Source organism: Diachasma alloeum, unplaced genomic scaffold (assembly GCF_001412515.2).
Source record: "Diachasma alloeum isolate Michigan unplaced genomic scaffold, Dall2.0 Dall_scaffold_00294, whole genome shotgun sequence".
NCBI classification, from domain to species: Eukaryota; Metazoa; Arthropoda; class Insecta; order Hymenoptera; family Braconidae; genus Diachasma; species Diachasma alloeum.
Window position 1 is genome coordinate 396883 of NW_021680433.1, and position 7835 is coordinate 404717.

General features: G+C 37.2%; 1 long non-coding RNA gene across 1 annotated transcript; it reads left to right on the forward strand.

The window, feature by feature from the left end:
- The first annotated feature begins 1501 nt into the window (after window positions 1–1501).
- Window positions 1502–4960, forward strand: LOC107039159. The gene is made up of 3 exons (XR_001460947.1): window positions 1502–1793; window positions 1960–2051; window positions 4753–4960. It is a non-coding gene; the product is annotated as an uncharacterized LOC107039159 (long non-coding RNA).
- Window positions 4961–7835: the final 2875 nt, after the last annotated feature.

Consider the following 7835-nt stretch of genomic DNA (forward strand, 5'->3'; position numbering starts at 1 on the left):
AAAAAAAACAATAATTGCATTTTTTATTTCAATAACGCATGAGTAAACAGGGATATGAACGCAGATTTAATATAGGCCCATAGAATTACGGGGACCGGCAAGGATTTGGAAAGTCTGAATACAAGTCCTGCTTACACCTAACAAGTGCTGAAATGGGACATAACCAGAGGTAGAAAGGTCTCGGAAGCACTTGGGAAGAGGCTTCCCAAGACCTATCCAGTTCTGAACGGAAAGACCTGAGTAGAACTTGTCAGGTCCAATTATTCGACTCGGGTTGCTGGTGAGGAAATCACGAGTACACTCAAGGATCCACAAAAGGATTAACTTACTGAATCGAACTGAATTGTGAGTAACACATTATGAACTTGAAACAAATTCAAATCCTTCAGATCATTCCAGGAGTAGAAATGTTCGAGTATTTTTGTAAATTGTAATCCCATGTTTTGTAGCGATTTCTAAATTCCACAATTAAAATCAGACATAGCAAAACACCTCTAGACTTTTAATTGTTAACTGTTCTAAATTAATTCCTATCCCGTAATTAAACCCCTTCCCAGTCAATATTTTCCCATTTAAAATCGAGTCACAAACTTATCTACTAAAGAAAAGGTAAGAGTATAAACTTTGCGTCGTCCAATTAAATTAAACTCTTTTAGTAATTTTCGCTTCTATTTTTGATATAATTATTGAAAATTAATCCTTTCGAACGCTGAACAATTTTTGGGCATAATAACTGCATTAATTGTTTTGCCTGTTCCCACACGCCTCCGCGGTTTTTCTGAACTGGTCGTGGAATGCGCTTCAACATTGTGACCTTGTCCTTGAGAGGTTAAAAGGACTGGCCCCCTTTCGGTAAATTTTGGTTCCTCTCGACTTTCCCCGTCGTTCTTATTTTGGGTTGAGAGATTCCAAAAGGGTTGCTGAAAGTTAGTGGACGACAACGCATACGATTTCCCGCATGTGTCGTTGAAAAATACGTCACAATATACATACATGTAACTGTGTTGCAATGTACAAAAAAAAGATTTATGTACAATGGGAAATAAATAATAATAATATTCATTTGGTCATATTGAACTCTACCATTCGTTAATAGTTAACGAATCTCGTTTGGAATAAATTAATTAATCTATCAGTGAACGTATGGGAGGTTACGCTAATAATGAAAATGTAATACTTCTAGAATTTGGGGGAAATTTTTCAAGTTTTCTTTATTGCATTTTTTGTACTTTCCCATTTAACGTATGTCTCTGTTTTCAAATTTGAATAGTTCTGAAAATATAGAACTGTACGAATTCATAGAAACACAATTCTTCAGATTTCGAGAAACCTCCGATCATTCAATTTGATTTTTATGATTATGAAATATTGCGTATTGTTAAAACTATAAAAGGAATAGTGTTTCCACTTCTCTAAAAGACCTCATAGGAATCACGATGAAGCTCAACTAAATCGTCCAATCGCTGAAGAAATAAATTTTTTTCATTGTTCTTGCTGTCCAATTGTATAAATGGAAAAAACGGAATATTAGCGGTTGGTATGAGTAATTGTTTATTTATTTACACTGCTGATACAGACGTAGATGAGATATTCATTGTATAAACCACTTATGTCAACTCTAGAACAATATTTCTTTCTTTCTTTCAATATAAAGTTTCTTTTCGGTTAGAGAATTGTATAAAAGAATGAGACGTGAGATTTCCGGTACCAATCTGATCTCGTCATTTGAAAGGCTGTAAACATGCGTCTTCTCTTCGTTTTCGCAATTCTAGCCGTGCTGGCATACACCGCTAGTGAGTATTTCCGGAACTTCTTCTAGATATTTAAATAATTCAAATTGAAAGGCTTTCTTTTATTCTTTCAAAAATTAGTAATTGATGAATTTTGGCTACTGAAATGATGATTTTCATAATTGTTTATTTTTCTGAACAATATTCATATTTTGATTATACTTGACAGGTGCCCAACGTTGCCCCCCCAATTCAAGATGGCGATCATGTGGCCCTAGATGTCCGGGCCATTGTGGAAGCCCGAGACGAAGCTGTCCTTTCGTAAGAATTATTAACAAATTATTAACTCGGAACATGAGGTGAAAATTCTCGTCTAGATTATCAGATTCATGATTAGAAAATGAAGACGTTGGCAGGAAATTGTCACAATGTAGGATTCGAGGTGGTTGTAGGTTGGGAAGGTATCGAATCGCTACGCGAAACAACCGTTGCAAACTAGATAATTAGTTTATTGTCGAAATGAATATGTACAAATGAGTCGGTATGAATGTACACATATACACGATGAGAGGTGGAGTACCTCCACCGAGTGGTGAGAGTCACATGACTGCTCTAGCAAAAGCGATTGCGACAACTGAGGTGTATGTGCGGTCGTCAGGTGTGAGTCAGTGTGAATTCGGCCATCTCACGTTAGACGTAGCGAGGCGCTACCAGAAGACCTTTTAAGGGTACAGTAGACTCTCGTTATAGTCGCATTCGTTATAGTCGCATTTCCCCTCATATCGATTCTTTCGAGCTCGAGCGCTTCCCCCACTCCGTACCACCTCCGAGGTGTGGATTTAAATGCCCCTGTGTTTTCTTGGAATGGGCTTTGTTTTGCATTTCTAAGAAATTCGGGAAATAAAATTTAGGAAAAATGAATTTGCGAGAGAGAAATTCAGTTCACTCTTGACTGTCACGAAGAGAGGGTCTTTGCAGTGGTGCATAATCCTGCTTTTTATTTGAATGAAGTGAATAAATTTTGGAGTGTATTGAACAATGCGATGTTATTAATATTTCTATTCATTTCATTAATTTACTAAAAGTGTTCAACGCAATTCATTTTGTTAATTTAATAAAAGTGTTTAATGAAAATAATTTTTATATTTAATAAAAATGTAGAATGCAAATTGAAGAGAAAAATAATTGGAGTAAAATTTATTTTCTTATCGCTCCCGATTCCCGGAATTTAGGCTTACCGTGAGCGCCTGGTGGGGGAAGAGAAATACAGTCCCATTTTCAGAATCGGTTGCCCCTACAGCCCCGTGAGTGCGACTATAACGAGAGTCTACTGTAGTAAATTTTGTTCACGTAAAATTTCAGTTTTGCCCAAAATTTTGCCACCCCATTTTATTCAATTTTACATTTACTCCATACGTCAATGCAGGTTCTGTATCGGTGATGGGGTCCCCGAGGTAACTTGGGTAAATTCTATGTTTTTTCGGCCGCTGATTCCAAATTTGTTGGTTATCCGGCCGAAAAGTTAGCGGTTTAATTGTTATTAACAATTTAATTGTTTAAAACGCCGTATCTCGCAACCTATGGCAGATACGAAAAAAAAGTCGAATTCAATAATGTTTCTTTATTTATTTGCAACAACTTTTATCTTCTGCAAAATTTTGATTAACTTATTAGTTGACGAGATATACGCGACGAAAGAGTTACGCTGCCGATCGCTTGTGTCCAGCCGCGCATGGGCACACGCTCTGTGGGAAACTTGATCCACGTTGAGGTGACAGTTGCGAGTTCAGAAGAATTTTCTCCATTATTGAATCAAACACCGTATCAATTTTGGACAAAATCTGACTAGATTTCAGTAATAGAGCCGATAGTGCTATGAGTAACTCTAGTGAGTGTAAACACTGTTAGAAATAAATTGAAAGGCAGTCTCTATTCGCACGTTCCATGGTAAATTTTACCATGGATGCACGGGTAGATTCTCACTCACATCTTGTCTGACATCTCTGCTATGAACTCTGGTTTTCAACTCTGGCAGTTCAGTTGGAAACCAGAGTTGTGACAACATTGTCCAGTGGGGTCTAGGAGTCTCCCCTGGTTAAAAAATCATCCTTAGAATCATTTGCACGCCATTCCGAGACTCGCTCTTCAATTCGGGGCCGAAAAACACATTCACATCTTGTCCGAGATCTCTGCTATACACTTTGGTTTTGAACTCTGGTTTCAGATCCTTACGAAACGTCTCTATAAGACGGGTTTCTCATAAGACGAAGTAAGGAAATTCCTTACGGCTCTATTGAGTGAAAGCAACTGGTGTGAGAATGTGCGAGTGCATGCGGCAGGATTCTTAACATTGCGAGATACGGCTTTTAAACAATTAAATTATTAATAACAATTAAACCGCTAACTTTTCGGCCGGATTAATAACAAATTCGGAATCAGCGGCCGAAAAAACATACAATTAACCCAAGTTACCTCGGGGAACCCATCACCGATACAGAACCTGCATTGGCGTATGGACTAATTTGACTCTCGATAGCTTTTAATTGAATTGTTTGCAATTATCTATCCGGAAACGTATGCTTTTCAATGTAGAAAGTATAGCGAACAAAGTAGTATACGGTTAAGTTTTAAAACTGAATTATTGGATCGAAGGTGAGAGTATAAGCTCTTATGGACGCAATGTGTTGAATTTCATTGTTCAAAAATCGTTTTTCCGAAAAAATATTCAGAAACTAAGGTTGATATGGCGCTTCAAAAATACTCTTGGTCTGTTCTATAAATTCTGAAAACGATTTCTCCCAGAAAAATTATCCGGACTGCTTGGATATCCTTAATCTGAAAAATTCACTGCTCCTGTCAATCATTCGCCACTCCTTTACACTTTTAGGCCAACGTCGCCGTCATTTTCGAACTTCAATCAATTAATTACTCGAAGAGGAACTTTCGACTCAAAATGTCACCCTCTTTTATCCCACAAAATAATCATAGAGTTCTGTTGATTCAATAAGAATATTTCTTCCAGCGTTGCACGGGTGGATGCTTCTGCAATCGTGGTTGGATACGACGATTCGATCGCTGGAACAGTCCCTGCGTGAGACCAAACCAGTGCCCCCGACCAGGAAAATAAATCTGTTAAACTTATAGAAGCTGTTATTTTCAATGGAATAATACTAATGAATTAAAATTGTGAAAAGATGTTGATGGGCTAATTTCGGTAGGAATTTTCTCGTATTGTGACGTGTATGGATTTCCAATAAATAAAAAAATTAAAAATATTGATAATTGAGAGCGATACAATTTTTTGAAAATCTCAAATTTCTTTTAACGATTTTTGTTTATTCTAAATGTGGACAAATATTTCAGCGGGATTTCAAACTATCAAATCCCCCTTTGGCGCAGTCGGAGAACATGAAAAACCCTTCATATTCATATTCAACCAAATTTTTTTGAGAAGATGCAAGATGTTTCTATTAAATATTCTTGTGTAAAGTGGTAACATGTAGTGTACCGCTTTACACAAACGTAACATTTCATAACCAATTCATTGCATAAAAAAAAAGCAAAATAAGTTTTATCGAGTTTTTGGTGGGTTCTTATTTTTTACATGTACCACTTGGGGCGCTCTTCATGGAACGCTCCCCACTAGTCCTCCCACCTTGCATTCTGTGAACCTAAATCTCGAATGTCGTATTTCTTATGAATTTTTTTACAAATCTTTCCGTTTTGTTTCAATCTGCATCGATTGAAAAATTATTCCTCAACTCATAGACACTGATAAAAATCAATGGTTTGCTTACATTTTGTCTACAGATCCTTGTGAAGTAACTGAATCCAACTGTCTGGACACTACGAAAGGATCGATAAATGGATCAGTCGATCGAGCATCCGGATAAATGTAATTTTAGGAATTTATTGCACTCTGTGTAATATAAATGAATATTGTAATCCGTGCAGAAATAATGGCGCTTCGAGAGGAAAACAATGAAAATTGACTTGGATACTTTGAATATTTACTCGTTCGAAATTATGCTGCTATGTTGCTCCAAATTCGGCTATTTGGGTCCCATTCGAAAACTAGTGGGACCACGATATTGCTCTCAGATAAAATCCATTTGTCCTATTCATGTGAATCATTAAAAAAGATGGGGACGATATGAAAAACAAAAAATTTGAAATTTGAAATTCGGGAACTTGGAATTTGAAGGAACTGAAATGTTTCGTAAGAAATTTCAACTTCCCGAATTTTCAATTTTAAATTTCGAATTTCGAATGACAAATTTCAAATTTCAAAATTTCAGAATTTTCAATTTCAAATTTCAACTCGCATGGGGAAGTTATACTTGCGTCTCTCAAAGAGACCCATGTATAGGGACGGTTCATTCGGTAAGACAGGTTTCTAACCCCGTCCATTTCAACCCCTGGTCCATGTTGCCCTATTCTCCCCAACATGGGGTTTCATGGAGGTCATTGTTGTGGTCACTTATAGAATCAGAGCTGTGATAACGAACAAAAAATCAGAGTTCAAGAAGTTTTATTTTTAGACTGGAAAACGCCAGCATACTAATATTGTTATAAATAGTCAGAGGACTGTTTTAACGCTTAATTAAAATTTTCAAAATAGTTATTCCACGACTTACAAGGTCCTGCGTGGGAGAATTATTTCCTCATGGATTCCCTACCTTGAAGTGCTGGGCATATCTCCTGTGTCGTTGAGTCTGGATCGAGTCTCGGGATAATAATTAACCTAGGTATTCCAAGTTCAGTCAAAATAATAAAATCTCAGTTCCCCGTAAAAATTTACTGACCCTATGATCGTTTGATGTATATAAGAATGCGCAAAACTGATTCCACAGTTAGCAGGATTAAACTAATATTGAACTAAGTCTATGTCCCAAAATGTGTAATTTGATAATTTCGCGAAAGACTGATGATGCTAGACGGACGGGTAGAAGTACTGTTTTCTTAGTTTTATTTTAATTGCAGTGAGGTAGTCGGTGATTTTATAATTTTAAGTTTTAATAGGTCTCACCCCTATTGAGCGGGCCGAACACGGCGCGAGCCGTCGGCAGCGGATGTCTGTTCTTCTATAAGTCATGATGGTTGTATCTGCCCCTTTCTCAGCACGCGAATTCCTTGAGGTGTAGTTCTCAGAGTAACGTTATTATTATTACAAAGGATCACAAATTTTATGTTAATGTTCTTTCACTACCGAGTAGATTACTTAATAACTTTTGAGTCCAGTGACACGTAATGTATGGTATGCTCGATTTAACGACTACGACGGTCTGCGTAATTACCGATCGGTTGGCGGCCCAAGACTAAGGGTAACGAGCTCGGCTTTGGGGTGTGTGAGGAATAACCCAGGAGTCAATTTTTTTGTGTTAATCTGCCGTCGGTGAGACAGTGACTGACTGCATATAGCGTCCCGAGTTGCAGTCCGCCCTGGAAGGATGCTTAGCTCATCACCTCCAGGGCACACGTCCAAATCGGCGCTCAGGGCTAAGTTGTGTGGGTGTAAGAATGCGCTGATCCTCGCGGTCTTCGACTCGCGACATCCGCTGGACGACGATTCTCGAGCCTAATAAACTCAGTTTATAACAGCGGAATAATGTAAAATTTTAAGATGAAATTTCGTACATAACAATATTCATTGATTGAATGCAAAACATTCCCAATCGTATCATTTCTACTGGAAAAATAATCGAATTAGTTAAAAAAAACGTAATTTTAGGCGTTTTTCACAAGTGTTTTGCGAATTACTAGAGAACCCCTGAGACGATCGTTTTTACTAACTAATCAGTTCTAAGTTACACAAAGATGCATCGATTGGAAAACAAAATTTTAATCGCATCATCCGTTAAAGAGTAATCGTCGTCGAAAAACATTTTAAAAAACAAATTTTTAAAAAACACCCACGCGAACATGTCTTCAAAATTTGTTCAAAATGATTCTAAATGTCAAGAAATGTGGAAAAATCATGGAAATTCCACATTCAATTTTTGGGATCATTACTGTAACTACCCAATAGATCGGAAAGTTAAAAATGTTGGTTAATTTTTACGATCTAGTGTAATACAGGATCGGGAGCAGGATTGAAACAATCAA